Source organism: Saccopteryx leptura, chromosome 5 (assembly GCF_036850995.1).
Source record: "Saccopteryx leptura isolate mSacLep1 chromosome 5, mSacLep1_pri_phased_curated, whole genome shotgun sequence".
Lineage (NCBI taxonomy): Eukaryota > Metazoa > Chordata > Mammalia > Chiroptera > Emballonuridae > Saccopteryx > Saccopteryx leptura.
This window is the reverse complement of record NC_089507.1, coordinates 96,101,730-96,117,341: the sequence shown is the minus strand read 5'-3', so window position 1 is coordinate 96,117,341 and position 15,612 is coordinate 96,101,730. Positions and strand designations below refer to the sequence as shown.

The following is a 15,612-nucleotide window of genomic DNA, read 5'->3' as shown; positions in this document are numbered from 1 at the left end:
GATCCCCAGTCAGTGCACACACAGGAACAGATCAATGTTCCTGTCGTCTCTGTCTCTCTCTCTCCTTTCCTCTCTCTATAAAATCAATAAAATAAACATTACAAAAAAAAAGAATACTAAAAAAATACACCATGAGCATGTGGGATATAGTCCTGTAATACACAGATGGTTCCAATGAAAATCAATTAATATAATATACCATATCAACATAATGAAGGAAACAGCACATAATCATCTCAATAGCTAATCAAAAGAAAAAGCATCTGACAAAATTCAACACTTTTCTTAATAAAAACACTCAACAAAACAGGAAGAGAAGGAAATTACTTCCTCACAATAAAATCCACATATAAAACCCTACTGTAAACATCATACTCAGTGATGAAAGACAAAGTTTTCCCTCTAAATCAGAAAGACCAGGATGCTCACTTTTCACTTCTATTCAATAGAGTATTGAACATTCTAGCCAGAGAAATTTGGCAAATAAGAAACAAAAGCCATCCAAATTGAAAAGGAAAATGTAAAGTTATCTGTGCCTGCAAAGGATATAGTCTAGGATGTAGAAAACCATAAAGATCCCAGAACAAAGCTGGTAGAGCTAATAAATGAATTCAACAAAGTAGCAAAATGCCAAGTCAACTCTCTAAATCAACTGCATTTCTATACATGAATAAACAATTTCATAGAATAATTATGAAAACAATTCTATTTAAAACAGTTCAAAGTAAGAATAAAATGCTTAGAAATTAACCAAGGAGGTAAAAGACATGTACAATGAAACTAAAAAATATTGTGGAAAGAAATTTAAAAAGATATAAACAGAAACACATTCCATGTTCACAAATTAAAAACTTAAATTCTTAAAATGTCAAATACTACAGACAGTGCTCTATATATTCAATACCAATTCCTATACAAATCACAACATTTTTAGTAGAAACAGAAAACACCATCCTATTTTCATGTGGAATCTCAATGGACCTTGAATAGCCAAAATAACCATGAAAAAAAAAGAACAAATCTGGAGGACTGCCACTTCCTGATTCTAATACTTATTACAAAGTTACATTAATCACACCATGTGGTACTGGCATAAAGACAGACACAGACACAGTGGAACAGAATATAGAGAGCCCAGAAATAGACTGTTAAATTTCTGGTCAAATGCTATTTTGACCAGGGTGCCAAGACCATATAATGAAATAAGTCTTTTAACTGAATCTTTATCTAAAAAAAAAATAACTCAAAATGAATCAAGGATGTAAATGTAAGCTCTAAGACAATAAAACTTTAGAAGAGCCTGACCAGGTGGTGGTGCAGTGGACAGAGCATAGGACTGGGATGTGGAGGACCCAGGTTCGAGACCCCAAGGATGCCAGCTTGAGCGCGGGCTCATCTGGTTTGAGCAAAGCTCACCAGCTTGGACCCAAGGTCACTGGCTTGAGCAAGGGATCACTTTGGTCTGCTGGAGCCCCCTGGACAAGGCACATATGAGAAAGTAATCAATGAACAACTAAGGAGACTAAGGAGCTGCAATGAAGAATTGATGCTTCTCATCTCTCTCCCTTCCTGTCTGTCTGTCCTTATCTTTCCCTCTCTCTCTCTCTGTCTCTGTCACAAAAACAAAAACAAAACCAAACACCTCTTAGGAGAAAACAGAAGCTTCACAACTCCAGATCTTGGACATGACACCAAAAACATAGTAACAAAAAAGAAAATAGAGACAAAATCAGACTATATGAAATTGATCCACAGAATGGGAGAAAACATTTGCAAATCATGTATCTGATAAGAGATCCAGAATATGTGGAGAACTCTTAAACCTCAACTACAACAAAAAACTTAAATTCAGAAATGGGCAAGGGGCCCTGGCTGGGTAGCTCAGTCAGTTAGAGCATCATCCCTACACTTTAAGTTTGCAGGTCTGATCCCTGGTCAGGGCACATACAAGAATCAATCAATGAATGTATAAATAAGTGGAACAAATTGATCCTTCTCTCTCTCCTGTTTCTCTAAAATTAATTTTAAAAAAGGAGTGGGGCAAGGGACTTTAACAGTCATTTATTTAAAAAAATACAGAATGCCAGTAAGTACACGAAAAGATGTTCAACAGAACTAATCATCAGGGGAATGCAATTCAAAATGAGATACCAACTTCTACCCATTTGGATGGCCACACAAAGTTAAACAAATGCTGGGAACATGAAATGGCACATCTCCTGTGGAAACAGTAAGAAGGTTCCTTAAAAAGTTAAAGATAGAGTAATGCCAATTACTCAGTTGGCTCAGTGGTAGAGCGTCGGCCTGGTGTGCAGGAGTCTCGAGTTTGATTCCCAGCCAGGGCACACAGGAGAAGCGCCCATCTGCTTCTCCACCCTTCCCTCTCTCCTTCCTCTCTGTCTCTCTCTTCCCCTCCTGCAGCCAAGGCTCCATTGGAGCAAAGTTGGCCCGGGCGCTGAAGATGGCTCCATGGCCTTTGCCTCAGGTGCTAGAATGGCTCTGGTTGCAACAGAGTGACGCCCCAGAGGGGCAGAGCATCGCCCCCTAGTGGGCATGCCGGGTGGATCCCGGTCGGGCGCATGGGGAAGTCTGTCTGACTGCCTCCCCGTTTCCTACTTCAGAAAATACAAAAAAAAAAAAAAAGTTAAAGATAGAATTACTATCTGATCCAGAATCCCACCCAACAGATTTAAAGGCAGGGTCTCAAAGAGATATTTGTATATTTATAGCATATTGTTCACAGTGAACACTGACATGTGAATGAAGAAGTAGATGTGGCATATACACAGAAGTATTTTTCAGCATATGCTATAGCATGGATAAACCTTATGAACATTATGCCATGTGAAAAAGGACAAATACTATAAGACTACACTTAAAAAAAGTACTTACAGTAATCAGAATCACAGTGAGAAAAAGCAGAATAGTAGTTGCCAGGAGCTTAGGGGAGAATGAGGAATGACTGTTCAAAGGTAGAGAACTTCAGTTTTGCGAAATGAGAGAATTATAAATATAGATAGAGGTGAAGGTTGTACAACAATATAAATGTGATACCACTGAACTGGTAACAAATGATATAGATAATATATTTTGAATATTTTACCATCACCCCATATTTCTGCTTTCATTTATAAATTCCTTGAAAGAACTGCACAAACTTGCTATTTTAAATTATCTTCCCTTTTTTAAAAAAAATTAAAATTACTTCAGTTTTTCAACTATATTTCACCATATAATGAATATGCTATTATCAAGGTCACTTATGACCCAAAACTAAGTGGTCAATTCTCAGACCTCATCTTATTCAGCAATATTGGGGGATTTATTTATTTATGATTTTAATTTACTGTATTTACATAGATTCAAGTGTCCCACCAAATATATCTCCCCCCACCCCCGTATTCCCCTCGGTCCCCCTGTGCCCCCTCCTCCCACTGTCCTCCCCCCTTCCCTTCAGGATTTGCTGTCCTGTTCTCTATAATGCTGTGTTGTGTATATAGAACTTCACCAATCTCTTTCCCTTCTCTGATCCCATCTTCTCTTCCACTTTCCCTCTGACCGTTTCCCTCTGGACCCTTTGATCCTGCCTCTGCCTCTGTTCTGTTCCTCAGTTCACATTGTTCATTGGATTACTCAAATGAATGAGGTCATATGATATTTTTCTTTCTCTGCCTGGCTTATTTCACTAAGCATGATCATTTCCAGGCCCATCCCTGTTGTCGCAAAAAGATTTCGTTCCTCCTCATGGCCCCATAGTATTCCATTTTATATATATACCACAGCTATTTAGTCCATTTATTCACTGATTGACACTTAGGCTGTTTCCAGATCCTGGCTATTGTAAACAATGCTGCCATAAACATGGGGGTGCATTTCTTCTTTTGAATCAGTGATTTGGTATTCATAGGATATATTCCTAAAAGTGGGAGAGCTGGGTCAAAGGGCAGTTCCATTTTCAATTTTTTGAGGAATCTCCATACTGTTTTCCACAGTGGCTGCACCAGTCTGCATTCCCACCAGCAGTGCAGGAGGGTTCCCTTTTCTCTGCACCGTCTCCAGCACTTATTCTGTGTTGTTTTGTTAATGAGCACCATTCTGACAGGTGTGAGGTGGTATCTCATTGTGGTTTTAATTTGCATTTCTCTAATGGTAAGTGATGTTAAACATTTTTTCATATGCCTATTGGCCATTTGTATGTCCTCTTTGGAGAAGTGTCTATTTGTTTCTAACCCATTTATTGACTGGATTGTTTACCTTCCTGATGTTGACTTTTACAAGTTCTTTATATATTTTGGTTATTAACCCCTTATCAGTCATATTGGCAAATATATTCTCTCGTGTGGATTTTTTTTATTTTGTCAATGGTGTCTTTTGCTATGCAAAACCTTTCTAGTTTCACATAGTTCCATTTGTTCATGCTGTCCTTTATTTCACTTGTCTGTGGAGATAAATCAGCAAAAATATTGCTAAAAGAGATATCGGATAGTTTACTGCCTATGTTTTCTTCTAAGACGTTCATGGTTTCACAACTTACATTTAAGTCTTTTATCCATTTTGAGTTTATTTTTGTGAATGGTATAAGTTGGTGATCCAGTTTCATTATTTTGCAAGTACTTGTCCAATTTTCCCAACACCATTTGTTAAAGAGACTGTCTTTTACTCCACTGTATGGGTTTATTTCTGGGTTCTCTGTTGTGTTTCATTGATCTGTATGCCTGTTCTTATGCCAGTGCCAAGCTATTTTGAGTACAATGGCCTTGTAATATAACTTGATATTAGGAATTGTGATACCACCCATTTTATTCTTCTTTTTATTTTATTTATTTATTTATTTATTTTGTATTTTTCTGAAGCTGGAAACGGGGAGAGACAGTCAGACAGACTCCCGCATGCGCCCGACCGGGATCCACCCAGCACGCCCACCAGGGGCAATGCTCTGCCCCTCCGGGGCGTCGCTCTGCCGCGACCAGAGCCACTCTAGCGCCTGGGGCAGAGGCCAAGGAGCCATCCCTAGCGCCCGGGCCATCTTTGCTCCAATGGAGCCTCGGCTGCGGGAGGGGAAGAGAGAGACAGAGAGGAAGGAGGGGAGGGGGGTGGAGAAGCAAATGGGCGCTTCTCCTATGTGCCCTGGCCGGGAATCGAACCCGGGTCCCCCGCATGCCAGGCCGACGCTCTACCGCTGAGCCAACCGGCCAGGGCCTTTATTCTTCTTTTTAAAGATTGCTGAGGCTATTCATGTTCTTTTTTGGTTCTATGATATATAAATTTTTGGAATATTTGTTCTATATCTTTGAAGTATGCCATTGGTATTTTAATAGGAATTTCATTGAATTTATAGATTGCTTTGGGTAATACAGACATTTTCATGATGTTTATTCTTCCTATCCATGAAACACGGTATAATATATGCTTCCGCTTGTTTGTATCTTCCTTGATTTCTTTTATCAATGTTTTACAATTTTCCAAGTGCAAGTCGTTAACCTCTTTGGTTAAATTTACTCCAAGGTACTTTTCTTTTTTTGCAATAGTGAAGATGATTGTTTTCTTCATTTATCTTTCAGACAGTTCATGGTTGGTGTATAAAAATGCCACTGATTTCTGAATATTGATTTTTTATCCTGCTACCTTGCTGAATTCATTTATCAGGTCGAGTAGTTTTTTGACTGAGACTGTAGGGTTTTCTATGTACAGTATCATATCATCAGCAAATAATGATAGTTTTATTTCTTTTTTTCCAATTTGGATGCCTTTTATTTCTTCTTCTTGTCTGAGAGCTAGAACTTCCAGAACTATGTTGAATAAGAGTGGTGAAAGGAGGCACCCTTGCCTTGTTCCTGATCTTAAGGGGATTGCTTTTAATTTTTGGCCATTGATTATAATGTTGGCTTTGGGTTTGTCATAGATGGCCTTTATTATGTTGACTTTATTATGTTGAGGTATGTTTCCTGTATCCCCACTTTGCTGACAGTTTTGATCATAAATAAGTGCTGGATTTTATCAAATGCTTTTTCTGCAACTATTGATATTATCATGTAATTTTTATCCTTCCTTTTATGTGTTGAATCAAATTGATTGATTTGCGAATATTGTACCAGCCTTCTCTCCCCAGAATAAATCCCACCTGATCATGATGTATGATTTTTTTCATGTATTGCTGGATCCAGTTTGCTAATATTTTATTGAAAATTTTAGCATCGGCCTGACCTGTAGTGGCGCAGTGGATAAAGCGTCGACCTGGAAATGCTGAGGTCACCGGTTTGAAACCCTGGGCTTGCCTGGTCAAGGCACATATGGGAGTTGATGCTTCCAGCTCCTCCCTCTGTCTCTCCTCTCTCTCTCTCTCTCTGTCTCTCCCTCTCCTCTCTAAAATGAATAAATAAAAAATTAAAAAAAAAAAAAGAATCTTAAAAAAAAATTTTAGCATCTAAGTTCATCAGGGATATTGGTCTATAGTTTTCTTTCTTTGTAGTGTCTATGCCTGGTTTTGGAATCACTATTATGCTTGCCTCATAAAAGGAGCTTGGAAGTCTTCCCTGCTCTTGAATTTTTTGAAATAGCTTGAGATGGATAGGAGTTAGTTCTTCTTTGAATATTTGGTAGAATTCACTTGTGAAGCCATCTTGTCCAGAACTTTTGTTTGTTTGGAGTTTTTTGTTAATTTTTATTTATTCATTTTAGGGAGGAGGAGGGAAAGAGCAGGTAGCATCAACTCCCGTATGTGCCTTGACCAGGCAAGCCCAGGGTTTCAAACCGGTGACCTCAGTGTTCCAGGTCAACGCTTATTCCACTGCGCCACCACAGGTCAGGCCACTGTTGGGAGTTTTTTGATAACTGTCAATCTCATTTGATGAAGTCCGTCTGTTTAGGTTTTCTGATTCTTCTATATTGGTTTTTGAAAGATTATATGTTTTGAGGAATTTGTCCATTTTGCCTAGTTTAATTTTATGGCATACAGTTCCTCACATAGTATTTGCTTGCAATCCTTTGTATTTCTGCTGTGTCAGTTGTTACTTCTCTCATTTCTAATTTTGAGTTCTCTCTCTTTTTTTCTTGATGAGTCTGGTTAAAGGTTCATTTATCTCGTTTACCCTTTCAAAGAACCAGCTCTTGGTTTCACTGATCCTCTGTATTTTTTTTTTTTTTTAGCCTCTATGTCATTTATTTCTGCTCTGATTTTTATTATTTCCTTAATTCTACTCCCTCTGGGTTTTACTTGCTGTTCTTTTTCTAGTTGTTTTAGATGCAGGGTTAAATTGTTTATTTGAACTTTTTCTAGCTTCGTAAGGTATGCCTGTAGTGCTATGAACTTCCCTCTCGGGACTGCTTTTGCTGTGTTCCATAAATTTCAAGTTGTTGTATGTTCATTTGTTTCAAGGAAATTTTTTATTTCTTCCATGATCTCATTGTTAACCCATTCGTTATTTAATAACATACTGTTTAATTTCCAAATGTTTGAGTTTTTCAGTTTTTCTATTGTAGTTGATTTCTAGTTTCATGCCATTGTGATCCGAGAAGATGCTTGATATTCAATCTTCTTAAATTGAAATCTTTAAGATTTCAATCTTCTTAAATTTACTGAGACTCATTTTGTGTCCTAGCATGTGGTCTATGCTAGAGAATGCACCACGAGCACTTGAAAAGAATGTATATTCTGCTGCTTTAGGGTGAAAGGTATTAATGATATCTATTAAGTCCATTTGATCTAGTGTGTCCTTTAAGTCTGCTGTTTCTTTGTTAATTTTCTTTCTTGAGGATATATCCAGTGATGTTAGTGGGATATAAAAATTCTCTACTATTATAATATTGCTGTTGATCTCGCCCTTAATTTCCATCAAAATCTGCTTTATATATTTAAGTGCTCCTATATTAGGTGCATAGATATTTATAATGGTTATATCTTCCTGTTGGATTGTTCTCTTTATCATTATGTAGTGACCTTCTTTATCCCTTAATATAGCCTTTGTTTTAAAGTCTATTTTGTCCGATATATGTATTCCTACCCCAGCTTTTTTTTTTCATTTCCATTTGCATGAAAATTTTTTTTTTCCATCCCTTTATTTCCAGTCTATGTGTATCTTTAGTTTTGAGGTGGGTGTCTTTTTTTTTTTTTTGGAGGGTGGGTCTCTTATAAACAGCATATGTACGGGTCCTGTTTCCTTATCCACACAGCTACCCTATGTCTTTTGATTGGAGCATTTAATACATTTATATTTAATGTAATTATTGATACGTAGTTGTTTATTGCCATTTTATTCTTTAAGTCTACAATCCTTTGTTACTAGATTTCCCCCACTTTGTTCTGTTTACAGCAGGCCCCTTAACATTTCTTGTAGCATTTGTTTGGTTGTAACAAATTCCTTGAGTTTTTTTTTTGTCTGGGAAGGTTTTTATTTCTCTTCAATTTTAAATGATAGCCTTGTTGAATAGTGAAGTCTTGGTTGTACTTGTTTTGCATTACTTTGAGTATTTCTTGCCATTCCCTTCTGGCCTTTAATGTTTTTGTTGAGAAGTCAGATGTCATTCTTATGGGGGCTCCTCTGTAGGTAACTGACTGCTTTTCTCTTACAGCTTTTAGTATTCTTTATATTTTTGTATTTTAATTATGATGTATCTAGGAGTAGGCCTCTTTGGGTCCTTAATGGGACTCTGCTTCTTGAACTTGTGTGACATTTTCCTGCATCAAATTAGGAAAGTTTTCAGCTATGATTTCTTCAATCAGATTCTCTATCCCTTGATCTTTCTTTTCCCCTTTAGGAACCCCTTTGATGAGGATGTTGTTTCTCTTCATGTTGTCACAGAGCTCTCTTAGAGTTTCCTCAGACTTTTTGAGCCTCTTTTCTTTTTGCTGCTCTACTTCCTTGCTTTCGTTTATCTTGTCCTCTAAATCGCCAATTCGATCCTCAGCTTCATCCATCCTCCTTTAATTCCTTCTAGTATGGTCTTCATTTCTGATACTGTATTTGTCATTTCTGACTGGTTCTTTTTTATTATTTCAATGTCCTTTTTGATACTTGCTATCACTTTATTTAGGTGCTTGTTATGGCCATCCATTGTTGCTCTAAGATATTTGACCATCCTAACAATCATTATTTTAAATTCTGCATCTAGTAATTTGGTTACTTCCATCTCATTCAAATCTTTTTCTGGGGATTTCTCTTGTTGATTAATTTGGAATGCATTTCTCTACCTTCCCATTTTGTTTTTGTATAAGAAGGGTGTGGCCACAGGAGACTAATGTGTGTGGCCTCTGTGTTTCCTAGGTGTAGTCTGTCTGCAGACCCAACACACCCTCTGCTGCTATCTCAGGTATTTGGGCACGGGCATTGCCGGCGCCTGCCCAATGCTGTGGTTGCTGCAGCTTCTGCCTCGCCTCTCCAGAGAGGACTGTGTTCGCTTGCCCCGACTGCAAGCCTTGGCTGGCCCCAGCCTCTGCACTACATCCCTGGGTGGGACTGCACTCGTGCACCTGAGCTGCAATCCCTGGCTATCCCCAGCCTCTGCCTCAGCCCCCATAGGCCGGATTGCCTTGGCCCCATGGGCGGGGCTGTGCTCTTGCGCCCATCCATAAGCCTCAGCCAGTTTCCCAACTTCTATCTTGCCCCCACAGGCAGGACTGTAGGCAGAACCGCTACTAAGCACCCGGGGCGCAGCAACCGCGGGTCGAACAGCTTTTGCTGGCCCCGTCTGCAGGCCGTGGCTTCCACCCCCACGGGTGGGATTGTGCCCACGCACCCTGGCCACTGCCGCACTGCCATGGTGACGAGCCCCCGGCTTCCACCCCTGCTGACAGGACCATGTGCCTGCGTGTCCCGCAGCTGCTTGCCCTCTGGTGGGCACTCAGCAGTGCGGGTGTGGCGATGAATTTCAGACCTCAGCACTCAATACTGTATCCCTGATGGCTCCCTGCTTCTAAGTGATTCTTTGCTGTGACTGCAGCAGGGGAGTTTCTGCTTGGCTGCTGACCTGCTTTTTTTGCTGGTATTGCTGGTTCCAGAAAAATATTCACTTTAGATTTGGGGAGTGACTCAACCCAGGGGTTAGGGTAGCTGTCCTTCAAAGTGTTTCTCCCTGTGCCTCCTAGATTCTACTCTCTTCTTGCTACTTCGGTCTTCTCAGCTCTTCCCATCCCCTAGAGCCCTGGGTGAGTGGTTGTGAAAGAGGTTTTCGCCGAAATCCCTTTAAGACGAATCCTGGGTCTTAGAAATCTGTCTCTTTCTCGCAAACAGTATCCTGGCTTGTTTTGCAACTATATACTCTCTGTACGCCTATTCTAGGCTCTGGGGCTTCGGTCCAGGACTGCCCCTCTGTGGAAAACTACCTTCTCTCCACGTGAGTCCCTTCAGGCTGCCGCTTGCTCCCTGGAGCTGGGCAGCCCTCTCCGCGTATCCACTTTTCCTACCAGTCTCAATGTGGCTTCTTCAGTGATCTTTGATTATAGATTCCTCTTGGTTTAGCCCAAAGTTGGTTTTTCCAGATGATTGTTCCTAAAATTAAGTTGTAATCCACTTTGGTTCTGGGACATAGAAGTTGGAATGTCTGCCTACTCCATCATCATCTTGCCGCCCAGGGGATGTTTTAATTGTCAATACTTGTCAAAATTTTGGGGGGGAGAAGAGGTGCTACTGGCATCCAATGGGCAGAGCCCAGGATGCTGTTAAATATCCTCCAAAGTACAGGACAGCCCTCTTCGGCATGAATTTTTGGTCCAAATATTAATTAGTACTGAGGTTGAAAACTAGAACAACAGGGAAGAATATATCATTTAAACCAGGATTTTTCAACTGCCCATCTGCAGTCCAGTCTGCCAGAAATATCATGGTCTGTGAAAGAGTTATCCACCCTGACATGGTATCAAGATTACAGATCCAATGCTCTTAATCAAATTTGTTTATGCTCAAGTGATTTCTGTCTTTGCAGTCCCTGACATAATTCTCCAATTTTCGCTGGTCTCTAAGGGAAAGGAGTTGAAAACTACTGATTTAGACTCTTTAAACCTGGGAGAATAAAATGATAAGAGTAAAAACTAAGATTTCAAGCTGAGTTGGTAAAAGAATGATGGCATCATTAACAGATACTCATGGTGAGAATGAATAGATAATGGAAAGTAAGGTGAAACTGAGTTTTGAAAATAAATACTTGAGCCTGACCTGTGGTGGTACAGTGGATAAAGCCATCGACCTGGAAAGCTGAGGTTACTGGTTTGAATCCGTGGGCTTGCCCAGTGGAGGCATATACAGGAAGCAAATACTACTAGTAGATGCTTCCCACTTCCCCCCCTTTCCCTCTCACTCTCTCCCCTTTCCAAAAATAAATAAAATCTAAGAAAAAAAACCGCAAAACTTAAAAATCTATCCTTTTAATTATGTAAATATGTGAGTTCTACAGAGTGACAGCTAGATAAACAGATATAGACTGATAAAGATGACAGACCTACAGAATACATTTGACAGTTGATATTAAGAGTCGTAGCAATAGAACCCAAAAAGAATAGCCCATATTTGGTTCCTAAAACTGTACCCTCTCATATTCTTTTTAAATTTTTTTTAAATTTTTTTACTTTTTGTATTTTTCTGAAGTTGGAAACGGGGAGGCAGTCAGACTCCCGCATGCGCATGACCGGGATCCACCCGGCATGCCCACCAGGGGGCGATGCTCTGTCCATCTGGGGCGTTGCTCTGTTGCAACCAGAGCTATTCTAGCGCCTGAGGCAGAGGCCACAAAGCCATCCTCAGCACCTGGGCCAACTTTGCTCCAGTGGAGCCTCGGGTGTGGGAGGGGAAGAGCGAGACAGAGAGGAAGGAGAGGGGGAGGGGTAGAGAAGCAGATGGGCGCTTCTCCTGTATGCCCTGGCCAGGAATCAAACCCGGGACTCCTGCACGCGAGGCCGATGCTCTACCACTGAGCCAACCGGCCAGGGCCCCTCTGATATTCTTTATTGCATATTCTATACTTATTGTTGAATTAAATCTTTTGAGATTTCTTGTGATTTGATTATGTTAGCATTGCAACTTCAGTATAGTTATTTTAAGAAAAATGTGGATAGCCTGTTTTAATTTTTGGAAACAGTTGTAATGAGTCAGATCTGTGTTTGAATCCTGGTCCTATGTTAATTAGTCATGTGAGTTTGGACCAAGTTTTTTAACTTCTATCTTAGTTTCCTCATCTTTAAATAATATTTTATGCAGTACTATCCTTTCTCCCAAGTATCCTATCACCATATTTATCATTCACTCACTTTACATCTCTCCTTTTTCTTTGGTTAGATGTATTTAAAAGATATGTCTTTCTATGTTTATCTCTTTTTACAAAAATTTACATTTTTTTGGTAGCTGACATAGCTACATACTTTGTCCTACAATATTGTAGTATTTCTTACAATAATGTAAGATCTAATTATAATACAACAGTAATTCTAAATATTTTACAGTCTACTTGACATGATTAACAGAAGCAGCTTGGAAGGCTGAGTTCTAATTCTACCAACCACGTTTTTAGTCACTGTTTAATAAGCTAATAAGCTTTAAATTCCTCACTTAAAAAAATTAGTATAAATCAAAGCAGCATGGTAGTGGAGTAAAAACGAACACACAGATCAATGGAAGAGAAAAGAGAGCCTAGAAATAAACCCATACACAAATGGTCAATTAATTTACTACAAAGAAGCCAAGAATATACAATGGGGAAAGGACAGTCTCTCATCAATAGCGTTAGGAAAACAGGACAGCCATATGCAAAAAAGTGAAACTGTGCCACTATCTTAACACCATCACAAAAATCAACTCCAAATGGATTCAAGACTTGAATATAAGACCTAAAACCATAAAATTCCTAGGTGGAAACTCCTAGTCATCAGTCCTGATGATTTTTTTTCTTTATAATCTAACACCAAAGCAAAGGAAACAAAAGCAAAAATAAACAAGTTGTGTGCATATTAAACAAAAAGCTTCTGTGAAGTAAACAAAAACGTACAATTGAATAAAATATCTGCAGATCACACATCTGATAAGAAGTTAACATACAAAATATATAAAATCATACAACTCAACAGAAAAAATCCAAATAACCCAATTAAAAAACAAACAAAAAACTTAAAAAAACATTTCTTCAAAGACATACTGATGACTAACAGGTACATGAAAACATGCTCCACATCTCTGAAAGGGAAATCTTGATGAAAACTACAATGAGATTATCACCTCACACTTGTTAGAATGGCTATTATAAAAAAGAGACAAGTGTTGGTGAGAATGTAGAGAAAAGGGAACTCTTGGTGACTGCCGAAGGTAACATAAATTAGTGCAGACACTATAGAAAACAATATGGAGACTTCTCAAAAAATTAACAGAGCTACCATATGAGCCCGTAATCCCATTTCTGGGCATTTATCCAAAAAAAAGAAACAAGGTATTGATAAGATATGTGGCCATGGTGGGTTGACTCGTGGTAGAGCACTGGCCCAGTGTGTGGATGTTCTGGGTTTGATTCCTAGTCAGGGCACACAGGAGAACCGACCATCTCTTTCTATATCCCTCCCTCTCCTCTATTCCCCACCACAGCCATATCTTTTTTTTTTAAGATTTTTTAAATTTATTCATTTTAGAGAGAAGGGAGGGAGGGTGGGAAGGAGGGAGGGAGGGAGGGAGGGAGGGAGGGAGGGAGAGAGAGAGAGAGAGAGAGAGAAAGGGGGGAGGAGCAGGAAGCATCAACTCCCATATATGCCTTGACCAGACATGTGCAGGGTTTTGAACTGGCAACCTCAGTGTTCCCAGGTTGACGCTTTATCCACTGCACCACCGAGGTCAGGCCACAGCCATATCTTGATTGGTTCCAGTGAGTTGGTTCCATGGCACATCTACCTCAGGCACTAAAAACAGCTTGGCTGATGAGCAATAGCCCAAGATGAACAGAGCATCATTACACAGAGGGCTTGCCAGATAGATCCCAGTCAGGGCGCATGCGGGAGTCTGTCTGTCTATCTCCCTCCTCTCACTTAAAAAAAAAAAGAAGAAAAGATATGTACCTCATGTTCAGTGCAGCATATTCACTATAGACAAAATATAGACACAACCAAAGTGTCAACAGATGAATGAATAAAGATGCAAAACAAACACACACACACACAAACAATGTTGTATTATTCAGACAAAGAAAGAAGGAAAACCTGACCAGGGTAGTACACACAAGTGTCTGTCAACAGATGAATGAATAAAGAAGATGCAACACACACACACACACAAACACACACACACACAATGTTGTATTATTCAGACAAAGAAAGAAGGAAAACCTGACCAGGTGGTCACACAGTGGATAGAGCATCAGACTAGGACACAGAGGACACAGGTTCAAAACCCCGAGGTCGCCCTGGCCAGTTGGCTCAGTGGTAGAGCGTCGGCCTAGCGTGCAGAGGACCCAGTTCAATTCCCGGCCAGGGCACACAGGAGAAGCACCCATTTGCTTCTCCACCCCTCCGCCGCGCTTTCCTCTCTGTCTCTCTCTTCCCCTCCCGCAGCCAAGGCTCCATTGGAGCAAAGATGGCCCGGGCTCTGGGGATGGCTCTGTGGCCTCTGCCTCAGGCGCTAGAGTGGCTCTGGTTGCAACATGGCGACGCCAGGATGGGCAGAGCATCACCCCCTGGTGGGCAGAGCGTCGCCCCATGGTAGGTGTGCCAGGTGGATCCCGGTCGGGCGCATGCGGGAGTCTGTCTGACTGTCTCTCCCTGTTTCCAGCTTCAGAAAAATGAAAAAAAAAAAAAAAAAACCCCGAGGACACCGGCTTGAGTGTGGGATCATACACATGACCTCATGGTCACTAGCTTGAGAAAGGGCTTCCTCTGCTGGAGCCCACCCCTCCTTCTAGGCAAATATGAAAAAGCAATCAATGAAAAAATAAGGTGCCATAACAAGCACTTGATGCTTTTCATCTCTCTCTCTGTCTGTCCCTCTTTCACAAAAAAACGGAAAGGAAAAAGGAAAAAAGAAGGGAGGGAGGGAAAGGAAAGGAAAGGAAAGGAAAGAAAAGGAGGGAGGAAGGAAAAAAGAAAAGGAAATTCTGTCATTTGTGACAACATGGATGGACTTCCAAGAGTGTTATACTGAGTAACGAAAGACTGACAGATGCTACATGGTATCACTTATATGTGGAATCAAATAGGTATAATGGTACCAACTCCAGCTATTTCACAAATGGAAGTGCTATAAAAAGCAGTTTTGTAATTCTTTATTACAGCTTCCTCTTCCCGTTTCCTTGATTGTTTAGTAAACTTACAGGGATTCTCTTTCTTAACTAGTATCTACTTTCTGGCTCTCTTGTCTTTGCATGAAGGCAGAATAACATGTAGATATGCTGATAGGGTACGATGCTTGTTTTATATTGAGCATACTTTAATTTCCATCTAGTGTTATTTGTTTCATTATTCATCTGTTTTTCCTACCAACCTATTTTCATAGATTCTTCTACTATAGGCAAAATTTCCCTTTTCCTTCTTGCCCAATCTTTAAACAATTTTTATGTTTACTTCCCTCATGGAAGATTAACTTTATATACATTTAAAGACTCTTGAGAACATAGTCTGGATCAAATAAAGAATCACTAAACTTCCCACAGTAATTC

The 15,612-nt window shown here is 39.9% G+C and overlaps 1 protein-coding gene and 1 non-coding gene across 10 annotated transcripts in view; both read right to left on the bottom strand.

The window, feature by feature from the left end:
• ZMYND11 (zinc finger MYND-type containing 11) overlaps positions 1 to 15,612 on the bottom strand; it is a 170,897-nt gene that overhangs the window by 4,315 nt on the left and 150,970 nt on the right. The gene's annotated exons all lie outside the window — the stretch shown is intronic.
• On the bottom strand, positions 11,843 to 11,918 carry TRNAA-CGC (transfer RNA alanine (anticodon CGC)). The gene has a single exon. It is a non-coding gene; the product is annotated as a tRNA-Ala (tRNA).